Below are 17686 nucleotides of genomic sequence, written 5' to 3' on the forward strand. Positions count from 1 at the left end.
AACCATGCTTCAGTTACATATTGAACACTTCGCTACCCTGTGCGACTGTATGTAACTGAAAGGGACCCAAACAGTGAGGGCTGGAGTTGGGAATGCACTTGACTTACAAAAGGCACTCGTGTCTACCTCTTCCCAACTCTGTGCTCAGTGATGTCTTATTAGCACCTCAAGATGAGCCAGGGGCAGAGTATTTTGGCGGTGGAAGTGAGTCAGGCCTCTGTTTTCCCTGAGCCAAGACATCCCTGGGTAAAACCGAGCAGCTCCTATTCTCAGTGAGAAGCAGGGGATCAAGAGGTTCTAATAACAGTTTATTAAAGTGCTGCCACCAAATAAATTAAAAATTAATACACATGACAAGGCAGCTAGCATTTACTAAGCACCTACTATACTCCTGGCACCATGCTGAGTGCTGAGAGCAGAGCATATAATTCTTACAATAACTAAGCAATGGAAACGTAACTGACTTCGGTTTTTAAACTAATTTTCAGATACTAAAACGTAGGATAGCTTCACCATTGCAATATACTGTGAAACCTAGCTACATAAAAGCTGCAGGGCACTCAACGAGAAATGGTTCCTAAGTAACCAAACGGGGGATATGAGCAGTGCTGATACACATTAGAAAGGACTGAACAAAGAAAACAGATTTAAAAAAAATAAGAGCAAGGAAATTTAAACCCTAGATTGTTTGAGATGTGACATTCACTGCTTAAGTCACAGGGAGCCAATAACACAACAGAGCTACTGGGATGAGGTGCACTAAGGTGACGTTCCCTAGAAGCATAGCCTGCGATGGCCACTCTCTCACACACACAATTACAGAAAGAATGCTGTCAAGAAAAATCAGAAGTGAAAGAAGTAGACTAGATGATGGAAGAACCATGGTAAAGATCTGACTTCACAGCCCTCGCCCCAGCTGGACCTTCCAAGGAGCTCTTAAGAGTCTGGGTCGAATCACATAAGATGTCCAGTCCAGAGGCCAGGATATCTCTGTATAGCTGTTGGCTAGGAGGCACTCCTAGGTACCTGGAGGGGGCTGGGACCAGCTCTCATAATGTCCCAACATATCTGGCTGGGGCAGGTAATGTCAGCCAAGAGTGGTCCTCTGGAGAAGGGTACAGGTGTGAGTCATTAGCAGCCAATACTACAGCAGCTGCGAGACGGATGCACTGGCCCAGTAAAGAAGGTCTGCGGATGATGCCGACAGCATCTGTCACAAGCTAAATCCAGACACTATCCATATGCTAGAAACCCATCCATAAGTCTGCGGGACAGAAGTGACAGCCGACTGAGCCAGTCACGACTATTTTAAAAATAATGAAATACGGTTTGTGTATGTACCAAAGTTTACTACAAATTTTACTAACATGAAAATGTGAGATGCCACACTTTTCGTGTATAATAATACATGCACTTGTTCTACTCTTAATTCCACAAAGCCACTGAGAGCTTACAGAACATTTTCATTGGTTTTGTAACCAGAGAGAACCAATGGTTGCAATTGGCCAGTAACTAGTTCTGAGATGCTTAGTGATGGCCTAAGTGTCTTATGAGGATTAATTAGCTCATCAAAGACAACTTGATGAGGTAGGTAATATTTTTTAAAGATTTACTTGTTTTTATTTTATGTGTACGAGTGTTTCCTCTGTGCACCACAAAGAGAGCATCAGATCTCCTGAAATTGGAGGTGAGGTAGTTTTCAGCCATCACGTGGGTGCTGGGAACAGAAGCTGGGTCCTCTGTAAGAGCAACAAAGTGTTCTTAACCTCTAAGCCATCCCTCTAGCTCCAGAGATAGGCACTGCCATCATTTTCAACTTATCAATACAAAAACCAAGACACAAAACTATTGTCCAGATTTATCAAAGACTATGCATTCAAAACCCATTTAGATCTAAATGTGATTGAGGCAGAGTGATCACTGACCAGAAGTAATGAGTTAAATAAAACTATATTCTACATAAGTCACAATGGGAGCAGGGTCTGAAACAAAGGATACATAACACACGCGTGCCCGCATGCACACACGTACATATATACATCCCAAGTGGCACTACTTCTGAAACGTTTCCCAACCAACTGACACAATCAATACTTTTTAAGTATCTAGTCCATACAAGACAAAAAGAAAAGGTCTAAGGAGATGTTTAGAAAGCTATTATTCATCTTAATAAAAACATAGAATCATACAAAAGTAGAATCAAATATAAGACCTAAAATCTCTCAGAAGGAGCTGGCCTAGTGGTGCAAGCCTTTAACCCTAGCATTCCAGCGGTAGAGGGAGGTGGATCTCTGTGATTTTGAGGACAGCCTGGTCTACAAGGCAAGTGCCAGGACACCTAAGGTTGTTATGCAAAAAAACCTTTTGTCTCAAAAAACAAACAAAAACTCCACCAGAAAGAACAAACATAGCCACACTGCATGACGTCCAGGGCGCCAAGCACGCCAAGCATAAAGGAGTAAACGTTGGACACATATTTAAGGAACTCATCCACTGGGAACTAAAGGGACACAACGGAAATCCAAGTCAGGCATTCATCTCTTTAAAAAAAGCTGTACTTTTATTTGACATATTTAGAAATATGCAAGGCTTTAAGAAGAAGATGAGACAAAATGACAGAACTTCAATCAACAGTAGTGGTGAATATAAAAAAATACAATTAAAGGCAAAGGAAACTACTTCTTCAAGTATTCTTTATATGACACAATATATGGATATCTTATTGTTAACAGTGAAAAGACATTTTAATCTCTTACAACAAAATCTCCACGAAACCTTTAGTAACTCTGAATTTATTTTCAAACACGGAGCTTGGAATTCTAAACTGTAGTTTATCCAACCGCCAATGGCTTTAGTCAGCAGCAGTCTAGCCCAAAAGAGGGCCTAGGAAACTGGTGAAGAGATGGTGGCTGGCATTGTGAATGTCAGCTGAGGCAGCAGATTAACATGAGAAATGGTTGAGTCATGGACTGAGCTCTGGGGTGTTGTGAGGCTGCAGACTGCCTCGGAAGGCTATGGAAACCGGTTTGATGGCCACTGTCCACCAGGAAGGACATACCATCTCACGTAGCCCAAAGCCACTCTTACTCTACAGATTGAACCCAGCAAGCTCTGTATCCCTTAAATTACAATTATCACATAAAAAGGCTAGGTGCCAAACTCAAGAATGGTATGTATGTATGTATGTATGTATGTATGTATGTATTTTACACCTAGATCTAAAACCAAGAGGAAGTTCTATCAGTAGAAGAGATGTAAGAACGGCGTTGATAAATGTCCTTACCACTGACGGCTCAACACTGACTCATTAGAAATTGTAAGAACAGATTGGGGAGAGGATTGGAGGGTAAAGCGCTTCCTGTGCCAAACATGAGGAGGACCTGACGTCACATCCCTAGAGCCTACATAAACCCACACATGATCCCATGGAGAGACAGGAAGAGCCATAGAAGACCCCAGGATGACTAGTGTGGCACGTGCTATGGTGGATAAGGAGATCCTGTTTCAGACAAGGTGGAAATGGAGGTGGAGGGCAGTGACATGTGAGACTGTCCTCTGGCCTCCACCTTGCTATGCAGCTGACTGTACCCACAGAACGTGCTCACATACATCCAGCGCCATCTTAGGGCGCTGTTGTGATAAAAACTCCACGACCAAAAGCAACTTGCAGAGGAAAAGGTACCTTTCAGCTTCCAGCTCTGTATCACAGTCCTTCACTGAGGGGAGTCATGGCAGGAGCTCCAGCACGCAGGAACCCAGAGGCAGAAACCGATGCAGAAGAAAGGGAGGGCCGCAAGCTACTGATTGGCTTATCATGGCTTGCCTAGCTAGCATTCTTAGGGCACCCAGGACCACTTGCCCTGTGGTGACACTGCGTTCAGTCAGCTAGGCCCTCTCATCTACCTCAAACCACACCCCAGGCTTGTCCACAGGCCAACGCAGGAGGGGGAGGTGCGTCTTCCAAAATGACGCAAGGGTATGTATAGTTTATTTAAAACTAGGTAGCAGAAATGCGCGCGCGCGCGCGCACACACACACACACACACACACACACACACACACACACACGGCAGTATTAAGATTTTCTTTTTTTTTTTTTTTTTTTTTTTAAGATTTATATATTCTTATGTATACAATGTTCCTCCTGCATGCATACCCACAGGCCACAAGAGGGAATCACGTCACATTATGGATGGTTGTGAGCCACCATGTGGTTGCTGAGAATTGAACTCAGAACCTTAGGAAAAGCAGGTGGCGCTCCTAACCACTGAGGCATCCCTCCAGCCTAAGATTTTCTTTTTTAAGTTGTAAGGAACCCAGAGGAATCTAAAATCCTCATTCTAATAGTTAGGGAAGTCACGTTCAAGATACCTTAGCAAGACCAGAGGAAAACTAGAGAGACAAAAATCATATGTATGGTATAAAATGAATCTTAATATTTTCTAATTAGTCACCAATTTGCTCCTCAGGTTGTGGGAACACTGCAGTCAACAAAATAGATGGGGGGAAAAAAAGCAGTCTTTTTGTTTATTTTGCTGATAGAAAACGCAGTGTATCATCACAGAGATTTTTTTTAAAGTGCCTTATCTCTTGCAGAGCATGGAGACATCACTCCATATGGCTGACCACAATGTGGCAAAGCATAGGAGCTTATAAGAAGAATTCTCTCCTCAACAGGCCCAGAAGTGCCACTTCATCTATTACAGCTTTCAGATTCCTTTGGTGATACGGTGAGGGTCTGAGCCTTATTAGACTTCTAAAAGCCTTAAAGGAGACATGGGGTACACGCTGGGGCACCCTAAGTGGAGCCACTAGAACGCTGGCGAGGAACAGAACCAACCTCCCAGCTCATAAGGACTCTAGCTTAGGTATGCAAAGGGAAGGGCTGTTACTGAAGTCAGGGTTAGAAGGCGCTCTGTCATCTGCAACCAAAGGGACGCTAAATGCCCTCACATTAAGTTCAAAGGGTGTGCATTCTCTAATAGCTGCCCTCTAAAAGATGGGTGCAATGGATTTAAAGAAGTCAGTAACCTCAAAGCTGTTCCTATGGAAAGCTAGTCAGTAGATGAGCACCATCCAAGTGAGATTTCTGAGATGATGAAAACATGCTTTCACTATGCTTTTCTGCATGGCAGCAACTAGAGTAAGTACTGGGGTAGCACTGGAGGTGTCGCTAGTGGAAATGGAAAAATGGGACTATTGAAAGTTAAAGCATCACACATGGCTAGGGACTACGGTACTGGCAGTGTCACTCTAGAGCTTGCCAATACTGAAGACTGACATGAGGGGTGGCTAGAACATCACAAACACAGGCACAGGCACAGAGATGAACTTAGAAGTCTGAGTAGGGATGGGGCAGCGCCTCACTGGTACAGCCGGGGCTGTGTCACCCCTTACTAAAGATGGCTCCCAGGGGGCAACTGCCAGAGGCCACAGTAGAGGATGACAAGGACTGTGCTCATCACTCTGACAGCAGTCAGAAGAGGGGTGCTGCTTATCGCCTTTTCCATCCTCTTTCCAAAGGCCTAACAAATTAAAAAAGGAGTAAGAAGAACTTCCCTCAAAATGCTTAAGTTGTGGCGGGAGCCCCGCTAACGAGCCGGGCTTGAAGAACCTGAGTTACAAATGGGCCTTAAGCCTTAATGAAAACTGCAGAGCCTCTGAGCACCAGGAATCCCCGAAGCGGTATTTGAAAGGGTAAATAAAGCTTCCAGCATAGGAAGAAAATGTTCAAAGAGCAAGGGAAGGGGTTGAGCCGAGAACGGGCTTGAAGCATGTACCTCTTCCTCATCTATCAAATGTCAGCCTGATATTTAATAGCCTCACACAAGACAGGCATGTCATCTACCACAGAGCCATCCATGCCCGCCCTCTTAGGTTTTTCCTTCTGACACTTAAGTTTTACTAAGTTACTCAGGCTGGTCTTGAACTCACTTTATTCAAGCAGACTGGCCTGGAAATTATTAGTCTCCATCCTCAGCTTCTTTTTTTTTTTAATTGATTAACTTATTTGTTCACTATATATCCCAATCATAGCCCCTCCCTCTTCCTCCCATCTCCCTCCCCTACTCATCAGAAAAAGGGAGCCCTCCCCCCAACCCATTCCAGCACATACAGTTGAATCAGGACAAAGTGGATCCTCTTCCCCTGTGGCCTGGCAAGGCAGTCTCGCCAGGGGGAAGTGATCAAAAAGCAGGCAACCCAGTCCATGTTAGAGACAGCCCCACCCCCTTACTAGGGGAGCCACATGAAGACTTAGCTGCCCACTGGCTCCATATGTGTAGGAGGCCTGGGTCCTTGGTCAGTGCTTCAGTCTCCACCAGACCTTCTGGACCCTGTAGTTGGTTCTCCTGGTCTTCTCATGAAGCTCCTGCCCCCTCTCGCCCCACTCTTCCACGAGTCTCCCTACAATAGCTGGGATTACACGCCTTTGTCAACAGGCCAAGTATAATCTCAGTTTTTCACTATTAACTTCTTTTGATTCTTTAACAGTCTATTTAATCTGTCTTTTAAAGATGAAATACAAAGAAGTCAACAAAGACTAAAATATAGACATTTACATCAAATTTTTATAGAAACTTCCCACCTACATATAAAACACAGTGAAGCAAATGAAGATGTTTCTGAGTGAGTGATATAAAGTATAAAAATATACTTATGGTCAAGTGCTCTAATCAAATGTATGATCCTATTTTTCTTTTCAAAGAATCAAAAGAAAAGCCAAACCACAGAACTGCAGATAATGACGGAGCTGTAGGAAAAAAAAATGACACAGCAAGTTTATTCTGAAAAAAAGCAAACATTTGGTATTGAAAAGTTCCCCCAACCACATCTGCAGAACTATGCATCCCTAAGAAACATGACCTGGATGGCCAGGCATGGTGCTGCACATCTTTAATCCCAGCAGTTGGGAGGCAGAGTTGGTGGATCGCTGTGAGTTTGAGGCCAGCCTGTCTACAAAGCGAGTCCATGACAGCCAAGGCTACACAGAGAAACCCTGTCTCGAAAAACAAGGAAAGAAGGAAAGGAAAGGAAAGGAAAGGAAAGGAAAGGAAAAGAAAGGAAAGGAAAGGAAAGGAAAGGAAAGGAAAGGAAAGGAAAAAAGAAAGAAAGAAAGAAAGAACCATGACCTGGGATGGCTTTGTCTAGGTTAAGGCTCTGTCTGCTACTCATTGCCCGTGAGTGGTTCTCTTATACAGCACGACAGACCCATACCTGAGCTTCTTCCAACTCAACCTGCCAAACTCACAGCATTCAAAGGCCTTGGAGATTATCAACAAACACCTCACCAGGTCCTGAACAGAGAGCTAGCGACATAGCCTGGAAGAGATGACTTACTAAATATACCAGAACTTAGTAAAACTCCACCAACAGAAAAGGCTAGGTGAGAAGAGTTTACCAAAGCAAACCAAAGGCTAGAAGAGCTCAAAGGGACCATGTTAACAGCACCTCCTGCTTTCTTTCTTGGGACCACCCCTAGTACAAAAAGTCTGAGGGATGAGTACAAGAGACAGGAGAGCCAGAGTGAGGAAAGTATATCAGGGCAAGATGTGATCCATAAAGGGAAGGCCAACAAGCCAGGAAGCACTGGGGTGACAGGGTCTATCCTGCTGGAGCCCCAGGAGCCAGCACGGAATAGGTACTGTGGTGAAGAAGATGGGTAGGAGATGGCTCTCGCCTACATATCCATCGGTTTTCTGGTTGAACATCACCGAAAAGGACAGAGGCTTGTTCCCAAGATACCTGCGCAACGAGAAAAAGACCCCAGGCACAGAATCTAAGGTGCCAGCAGTTTAATAAATGGAGTTCCAGGAAGATGCCAACAGGGTCTCCTTCAGTTATGCAAAGAATACTTACAGAAGCATCAATTCTGGCCATCTGACCAACTGTTGGCTCAGTAGCAGACAAGACAAAGACTATAAAGTACATGGGTGTAAAATCCCAAGACTTGCTTTTCATAGCATCCACATCCTCGCGACCAGAGATGACCAATACTCCAGCCAACATTAAGTATCGTCTCTCAAAGTCTAACCTTGAGTTCATTTCACGAGGCCCAGAAGCCCAGAGCTCTGCTTATAGCTGGACTAAGACATGGCATGCTGTCTTCACAGGGCTGACATTTTCCATTTCTCTGCAAAGTTGATATGAGCGTAACTGCTGGCGACAGCATGAACATAGGCTAAGTAAGTGTGAGGCTGCCACACACTTTCAGAAAGAAGAAGAGAAAGTCATTTTCACATAACAGTATCTGAACCAGGAAGTAAAATTTACCAGTCTTATTAAATTAACCCAAACGCATCTCTTTATTTAAGCATTCCATATGACTTAAAGGGTGGTATGCAGCGAGGATTCCTATGCTGTACTGACGCAGACAATTCTTTCAAGGATAAATTGCTTAACAGAGCTGTACGTTAAGCACATACTTTTTTCCTCTCCATTTTTACCTGGAATTCTGGTGGATTTAGACTACGATTTACATTGCTATCTGAAAAATACACAACAGCATTCATTGTCAGGAATAAAATTTATTTTCAAGCAAAATCCAGAGTTTTGGAAAAATTGTTTATATCTGCTACTGTGCACTGAATAGCCTCTTAACGAGGAAGATTGATGGTGATATTAACAGAAAAATATTTATAATGCAACCTTGTCAATATTTGGAAAAATCAAAAGAACTTAATGAATCGAGATCTTCTAAATGGTTGATACATGAGGCTAAAAAGCCTTGCATGGATTTAATTATTTATCTATTTATTTATCTATCTATCTATTTATTTTAATGCACTGATACGAAACAGTTACGGCAGGTGAGGAGGAACTGAAGTTCACTGATATGAATCCACACTGCCCCTGGTAATCGGGAGCCTACCGCTTCGTGGATTTCAGCAGCCTGCTGGAGGAAACAACCAACAGCCATCCAAAAAAGGCTACTAAAAGACGCCTGTCTTCTGGAACTGCACATCTGCGTGGGTCTGGATTTCCTCTGTATGCTCCAGTGCAGACTATATATAACAGCGGATGAGAACCAAGCCTTTTTTTATGACTAAAATGGATATGCCATCATCTGTGCTTGTCCTTGAATGTCAATTTCCATTCAGATATTGTTTAAATTAACATACGATAAGCTTATAACGACTGCTCTTAAAGGAATTTAATGGCACTTTAAATTTGTAGCAGACTTAACTAGTAATGCAGCAAATACTGACATAGGGAGGCCACGCGGTAGGAGGCATTTCGAGGTCTCACTTAGTTTTGAAAGCATGAAGGTGCCTTACAAGCACATATCCATTGTCTATCAAAATTTAGGCATTCGGCGTTTTATTTGAAAAGAAGAAATAGAAGTGTTAATTTGAATTACCTTTATCCTCCCTGATCAGTATGTGCCACACAATACGTATAAGATTTATTGTAGAAGTGTGGGGGAGGGAGAGAAAGAAAGGGGGCGGAGTTAGGGCCTGAGTGGGCCATGAGGGTAAAGAGACAGAGAGACAGTGGGAGGGGGAAGAGAGAGAGAGAGAGAGAGAGAGAGAGACAGAGACAGAGAGAGACAGAGAGAGAGAGAGAGAGAGAGAGAGAGAGAGAGAGAGACAGAGACAGAGAGAGGAGAGAGAGAGAGAGAGAGAGAGAGAGAGAGAGAGAGAGAGATGGCAGGTTGGCCCTTTTATATCTACTGTGCAGCTGAACAGCACCTGGCACATACCTGGCAGTTGCAGGCGATGATGTCATGGGTTGCTAAGCAACCTAGAGGCAGCGCCTATATGCTAACACTCACTCTTAACTTTGAAGCTATTATCACCTGTCAGAAGATCAAGGGAAACATGGCACAGTGGGTAACATTTGCTGTAGCCCTTGAAGGACACATAGTGGTTTGCATGTGTGTAAGACATGGTCAGAAGTCCAAGCAGGGGAGATAACGAAACCAGAAGCCAGAAGGCGAGAAGAGAGACTTGGACCTGGTCCAGGGGAACAAGAACTCAGTTGCATTTGTGGGACGCAGGTTCAAACATGGGAGAGCAGGAATTGGTAACGAAATCTCGAAACCAAGAAGGACATAGAATGATCTCTGTGGTCTTCATATGTTCAAATCAGAATCTAACATACTCTGAGGTGTAGACAGTTTCTGTTGTTGCTGTTTGTTTGTTTGTTTGTTTGTTTGCCAGCTTTGTTTTCTTTCAATGTATACAGACAAGGAACCCAGATCTAAGCTAGCACAGCTCTTGAAGATTCCAAGGAAGGTGGTCCTTGGCCTGTGTCACATAAAACAGAACTTTAAACATTGCTAAGAAACAATGCACCGAGTGCCCTCTTGTCACCCTCATACATTCTTTCCAGTATGTTCTGGGCGTCTGAGCTATTGAACACAAGCTTGCAACATCATCTCCAATATCGAGTCCTCACCGCCTGAGTTCTCCACACAGGTGCATTTTGCTGACCTCTTCCTGAGCACCTCCTCACTCTGCCTTCCTCGCCTTTCATCTCTGTCACCGGGGCAGCTTCCAAACTGGCTGTGGCACAGATCTAACAAAAACTACTAAGTACTCTTTCCCCCAAAATGTGCCTGAGTTGTATCAGCACACAGCTCACTCACAAAGACATTAAATGCCTCGGACGCAAGGTCTGCAGAGTATCGGATTCAGCATCCAGAGTCCGGCACAATCCAGCTGCACTTGCTGCTCTTGTTGCCATTTCTGCATCACCCTCAAGCGTCATCCCACAAATGCAACTGGGTTCTGCTTCCCCTGGACCAGGTCCTAGTTTCTCTTCCCGCCTTCCAGCTTCTGGTTTCATCATCCCCCCCCGCTTGGACTTCTGACCGTGTCAACTCTCCTCTGAGGTCTTAGACACATGCAAACCACTACGTGTCCTTCAAGGGCTACAGCTAATGCCATCCACTGCGCCATGTTTCCCTTGATCTTCTGGCAGGTGGTAACTGCTTCACCATAAAGCCCATTACTCTTGTTTCTCCTTGTGACACTCTGCGCCCTGTAGCATGGTTACCTAGATGTGTACACCATCTTCCAGAGCACATTGGAAGCCACTGGGAGGTTTAATGTACTTATGTGTCTGGTCCATCTCTATATCGGAACATATGAAACGCAAAGTTTTATGCATAATTAGAACACAATACATAATGTTCAAGGAGTTAAACCTTCATAAAATACTTTATAGTTCTCAAATGACAGACTGTGCAATGATTGCATGTTGCAGGAGTAACTCACTGTCAATTGAAGGTGACGGTTTGTAGGTAAGGTATAGTTCTTTGGATGTCATTTTTACATTTCTGGCAAGACATCCCTTAACTTTCACCTGCTAATAATACCTAGGTTTCCTTAAACAGATACACAACGAATCTTTGCTCTGCTAATATCTGAACGCACACAGTCACAAGGCAGCCTGGGCCGAGCGCGTCCGTCACAAGTAAGCACTGCCCTGTCTGTGCCTCGTGGGTGGGGCGGGGTGTCTTCTGCTGTGATCCGGATACCTTATGTTCCAGATACCTTAAGGCACAGCTCACAGCGGCTGCAGAAAGAGAAGGCTGTGAGGATGGTTCTACGACAGATGGCCTCTGTGTCCCTGCAAAAGCAAGGGACAGACTCCCTGGAGCATCCCCAAGCCCCAGGGCAATCACAATGGGCATTTGAAGCACTATGTATTTATTAGCAGCAAATTTTGGAGCCACCAGCAAGACATGAAAAGCAAAGCATGTCTGTGGCATACCAAAAAAAAAAGCAAGTATGTGAATAATTTTGCTCAAAATTGCCAGTGGCCAGTCCAACCAAACCCAAAGAGCCAAAGCAGGACACTTCTGGTTGAGGTGGAGAGTATCTGTTACACGCTTGACAACAAATTCTTGCACAGTTTGCAAATCCCACTGCTCGTGTCCTGGCTTGGTACTTCTCCCTCAGCAGCATTTTTTTTTTTTTTAATGACAAACTTAAAAATATATCTTTAAAAAAAACTAGTAAGGAATGTACATGGTTATAGATTAAGGCACATTCATAGAACATAGAAAATATTTAAAACCACCAGTGTCAAAAACAAAAACAAAACAAAAAAATCAGCAGTGTCTCATCTTATGTAGAAGACAGTGTAGTATTAAGTTTGTCTTGCATTAACTGCAAATTTCTTTCTGAGTTCAATCTGATCTCATCTAGCGTACTCACTCAAAAAAAAAAAAGTCTTAAGAATGCCCTATGGAAAAAAATTTTTTAAAAATAATAAAAATAAAAGAATGCCCTATGGTGTCTCTAGCTGCAGCAGCAAGTGGGAACACCTGGAGCCTGGAGTACGAGCCTGATACAAGAAAATGGCAGACAAGCCAGACATGCAGAAAACGACCAGCATCGATAAGACCAAGCTGGAGAAAACTGAGACACAGGAGAAGAACACGTACCACCCAAGGAGACCACTGAAAAGGAAAAGAGAAGTGACATTCCCTAAAAGCCTAGGAGGAGTCCCCACCCCACCCAGTCATCTCTCAGACCCTTGTGATACAGAGGAAGAGCCGCCTGCAAACAGACTCGAGCCACGAGCTGCACTGTGAACCTGGCCGTGCGTGCCACCACCAGCCTGCAGGGCTCTGAAGGGAGCCCCATCCCTCCCCAATTGGGCTGCCAAATTTCACCCGTTTGCCCTGTGATACTTATAGAAAAATTATTTATATGATTGATGCAATTAAAATACACCTCATAGGGGGAAAAGGAAAAAAGAAAAAAGAAGAATGCCCTATGCCCACGTTTTCTCTTTCTACTGCCTCTGTGGAAATACTACAACACGTAAAAGGCGAAGTTCAGCTTTCTTGCCCGGTCATTCTTTCTGTAGCCCTAACCAGACTGATCACAGAAGTGTAGACAAGGTCATGTTTAGGCAGAAATACACAGAGTGAATGTCAAAACAAAAAACAGTCTAGATAGACTTCAGGGAGGTGACTTTAATGTATAGTTTAATGGTGTGCATACATTAATTTATACCATGACCTGAAGTACTTAACTACATAACTGGATGTGCACTCCAAATAAGTAAATACAGACAGTTCAGTTTAGGGATCAATTTGTTTCTGAAACTTTCCAACGATTCCAATTCTGTTTTTCCAGAATTCAATAAGCAACTTTCCTATGAAGTAAGCAATGCATGCATGGGACCTGGGTGCAGTCCTATACAGCAGGCTGGTCCTCAAGGACAGAAGGACGGCAGAAAGACAAGCAGTGCCAGGGTGTCTCAAGTCTAACTCCCTGGGTTCAGAGCCAAGCTCTGTCACAAGGAATCAAAGGGACCTTGATTGGCTTAATCTTTCCAAGGCTCAGCTCCCCTCTAAAGAGTAAAAATAAGAATAGAGTACTACGGCTTGGCCTTGTGGTGCAGGCCTATAATCCTAGCACTCAGGGAAGCAGAGGCAGATGGATCTCTGTGAGTTCAAAGCCAGTCTGGTCTACAAAGTGAGTCCAGGACAAGTAGCACTACGCAGAGTCTGGAAAAACAAAAAGCAACAATAACAACAACAAAAAGAATAAGTATTTTGCCTTCCAAGACTGTTAAGATAAACAGAATTTTTATCATAGCATTTAGAATATGTTAAGTGTTCATAAGCATCAACTGTCGTGTTGTTACTTTTAAGTTATTACATAGTCACTTTTTAAGACTGTAACTTCACATACTCCTGAGCTAACTTGAGTTGTAAGACCTACAAGTAAAAGTGTAGAAGTGCAGAGGGCTGTGCACACTGGGGGTCAGGCCCTCTCAATTCCCAAGGGCTCTGCAATGACAGGAAACCAAACCTGGCTTTAGGAAGAAGCCTTTCTTTCTCCCACAGCCTGTGTCTCCCTCAGCCTGTAATCATTTTTCTTCTCCAGTGCTTTCCACCTTCCTCTTCTGACTTCTTTCCAGCATTTTTTTTTTTTTAACGTCATTCTTCAGAGGGAAGTGATCAGTATTCTAATAAAGTTAGCTTGGGTTAGATTTTAAATGTGTAGTCCAGGCTGGGCCTCGAACTCATGGGCCTCCTGCCTCTGCCTCCTTCAGCAAATTCTACCGGTGCGCCACCACAACCGGCTTAGGTTAGATTTTAAACAAAACAAAACAGAAAAAAAGCACAATTAACTAAAGTACCACTGGTGTGACACTGTTATCTTCAAAGCTGACACAGGGAATTGCTCAGATTACTCTCTTCCTTTTGTTAGAAGCGCCCAGAGAGCCAAAACGCTGTACCGTTTCCTCAGGTGCTCACGCGGCTGCCTTACGCAGCGCACAGGTAGTAGAGATTAAAGCTGCAGATGCTATTTACGGGCATGCGTTCCAGGTTTCTTCTTTTTTTCTTGTCAAAGACCACTTTTAAATAAACATAACCGGGTTACGAAGAGCAGAAGAGGGAAGCACAAACCTCGGCACGAAGCGGTCTCATTTTCTCAGGCATCCTTGCAGCTACAGCCCACCAGGTCCCTGTCTCTCATCAACTTGTAGACACCCAAGAGACTCCTTGTTTGCCAAGTTCGAATCTGCATCTCGGGATGCCTCGTTGGGGCCGGCACGGCGCAGACAGTCAATATTTGTTGACTATCCTAATAAACAGCTGTTGTGCTGATTCATTGAAGGACTTGAGTATAAACAGTCTCTCGCATTTGTGTGTCTTAAGCATAACTCGCGTCCGCCTGTCCCTGATCTTCGTTCTGCATTTATTTGAATTGTCCACCTTGTCCTTTCAAAGGCAAGCTTTCCCTTTGTGCTTGGAAACTGCCACAGTGAAGGGTAGATAGTGACAGGGTCACTCCACTCCAGACAACTCCAGACAGACACTCCCTAGAACTGACGCTGGGTGCATGAAGCATGTAGCACAAACCTCACATGCAAGGGCGATCACACTTCCTCCTTTACACAATTACTGCACATTAAACTAAGATTAGCCACTAAGGCACCTGTGCTACTAAAGAGATTTCGCCATACTGGATCCTATTATTAAATCAGTAATTGCCAGCTTTTGTCTTTGAGGCTGTGGGATGCCTGCTATTATCTCAAGAGCCAAGTAGGACCCTCAAAATGAAATTAATTTTAATTAGCTGAAATGTAAGTGTGCCTGTGTCATATAGCCCTTGGAAGCAGAGAAGAATGCAAGACAGTGTCACAGTGTACAACTACTAGGAATCAGCGCTAGCAAAGATTAGACAAACGGGCTGGAAACGGGCTTGAGGTCAAGACCTTCACTTTCAAATACAGTTTTCCATGAAGAACAACTCAGAAGAAAAGAGAGAGGGCAGTGTGATTCAAAGGATGCCGAGCCCAGGGCCTGCGTTTCATCTAGGTTGGGATGGTTACAGAACACATTTGCCCAAGAAGAAGCACATATCAGGTCTCCAGCAGGGTTCCGCAGTGATGAATTTTCTTAAGGCTGGGCTGGCCAGCAGGCAGACCACTTTCATACCCTTCTCACTCCAGATGAGGGGAAACCATGGTAAGGAGGGGAAGAAAACGCCTGTTACTCTGCTTCACATAGGGCATGTCCACTCTTAAAATATTTTTGCTTTAAACATACTAATCATTTCTTGCTCCCTTTTAGTCTGAATACCTCCTGTTCGGCACCAATGGCTGATCCTAAGACGAAGCAATGGGGGTGGAGGGACAACCACACAACTCACCCTGCTCCTGTTCTTTGGGAGTGGTGCTAAGATTTCATCTCTTCCTTACTTCAAATAATTAAGGTCAAGCGCCAGATTTCAGTACACAGTTTTGATCACAACTCTGACTAAGGATGTGCTCTTGCTAATAACTGACGAAAAAGAAAACATCCTAAACACATTCTGAGAACTTTCATAAAGTCAGGGGCACTACTTCTACACCTGCCACTGGAACACGAAAATTATTTTTACGTTTACAAGAGCAAAAGTCTTCCAGGAAAAAGACCCAGCTGCCCCAATAAAAATAACCCATGAGGGACAACCTTAATGTCTGTAGGAGACTGGATGGAGGCTGGGTTCCTGGTAGTGACATCTTCCTGTCATCTCCTCCCACTGGTCCCAGAAAAGTAGAGCGAGGGCCTCTCATCTAACAAACAAACTGTGGCAAAGTGAGGTGATGTCACTTCCATGTTAGGCCATGAAAACCCACAACCCCCCTTCCATCTCGCTACCCACCTGGATGCCTCCTTGGTTTAGAAGCTCTCATGTATCGGACTGCTTTGAGCATTTCCATCTAACCTCCCCCACCACCACCACCACCACCACCAAGGAACAGAGATTTCCCAACAGCAAGAGACTTTAGGACTTGATTCCTCTGTGGACGCATCTCACTGTATGGACAGCACATTCTCCGTACCCTCCACTTGCAGATAGACATGGAAGCTGTTTCATATCCTAGTTATTTTAAACAAAGTTGCTATGAAAGCTGTACGTCATCATGAAAGTTTTTGTTAGAACCACTTGTTTTTGGTGTTTTTTGTTTGTTTGTTTGTTTTGGCTTATTTCTCTGGAGACAGGGTCTCACAATAGAGCCCGGGCTAACCACAAACTCACAGTAGTCTTCTGTCTCAGTCTTACAAGACCTGGGGTCAGAGGTGTGAGTTCCATACCTGCCTAAGGTTCTATTTTTCAGGGTTTTAAATTAAAAGAAAAAAATTACAGCCTTAAGAGTGAAATTACTCGTAATAATTATGCTACTTGCATATCTAACTTACTGAGGAAATTTATGTTTAGTCTCTAACTTCGGGGTTAACTTCTAAACAACAGTAGATAATGAATGCAAATGGACTTACAGCCAGGGGACCACTTCCCGCCTGGATCAGGGAACTACAGGGGGAAGTCTTAGGAAGTTACCAAGAGTCTCCTCAGCAGGCCCATCTTGCTATGGCCAGTGCTATTTACCTCACTCTTCAATGCTGCTTTCTAAGGTGACACCTGAAAACTAAACTCTAGGAGGGCTTCCCAAGGGCCACATGTGGTGTGCTATACTCCAAAGGTAAAAAGAAGAGGGGAGGGGAGGGGAGGAGAGAGGAGGGGAGGGGAGCAAAGGGGAGGGAAAGGGAGGGAAAAGGGAGGGAAAGGGAAGGGAGCAAAGGGGAGGGAAGAGGAGGGGAGGAAAAGGGAAGGGCGGGGAGGGGAGGGAAAGGGAGCAAAGGGGAAGGAAGGGGAGAGGAGGGGAGGGGAGGGGAGGGGAGGGGAGGGGAGGGGAGGGGAGGGGATGGGATGGGAGGGATGGTCTCTGTCCACCACACACACAGATCTACAATGAGTACAACCGGGACTCATATGCAGGTGCCTCTGGTCACCAATGTCCTTCTCTCTGTACACACCCACTTTGTGATTTGGTTTTTACTAACTCTGTTCAGCTACCTCTATGCTTAAAACACCATGTAAATAGATGCTCTACTGCCGCACGAAAGAAGCAGGCGGATCTCCAGGAGCTGGAGACCAGCCTGGTCTACAGAGTGAGTTCCGGGAAAGCCAGAGCAAATAATGAGAGCTCATCTCAAGAAACAAACAAACAAGTAAACAACTGTTCCACAGTCAGTCTGCTGTACATCCCCTTCTAGGTGTACGCCAGGTATTTTAAACTCAACTTATCTCCAAATGGACCTGTTGCCCCAACTGAGGCTCCTAAAATTCCCAGGCTGGGAATTCAAGCTGTGGATCGCAGGCCACATTGCGTCTCTCCTCCTGGTTCAGGAGAACCTATGAAGCATCGTCCACTCAGGCTGCCCTTC

The 17686-nt window shown here is 44.4% G+C and overlaps 1 protein-coding gene and 1 pseudogene across 2 annotated transcripts in view; one reads left to right on the forward strand and one right to left on the reverse strand.

The window, feature by feature from the left end:
* The window catches only part of Arl15 (ADP ribosylation factor like GTPase 15), a 365109-nt gene that overhangs the window by 178368 nt on the left and 169055 nt on the right, over positions 1-17686 (reverse strand). The gene's annotated exons all lie outside the window — the stretch shown is intronic.
* LOC127212465 (thymosin beta-10-like) lies at positions 12308-12441 on the forward strand (annotated as a pseudogene).

This window comes from Acomys russatus, chromosome 30 (genome assembly GCF_903995435.1).
Source record: "Acomys russatus chromosome 30, mAcoRus1.1, whole genome shotgun sequence".
In the NCBI taxonomy this organism is placed as follows: Eukaryota; Metazoa; Chordata; class Mammalia; order Rodentia; family Muridae; genus Acomys; species Acomys russatus.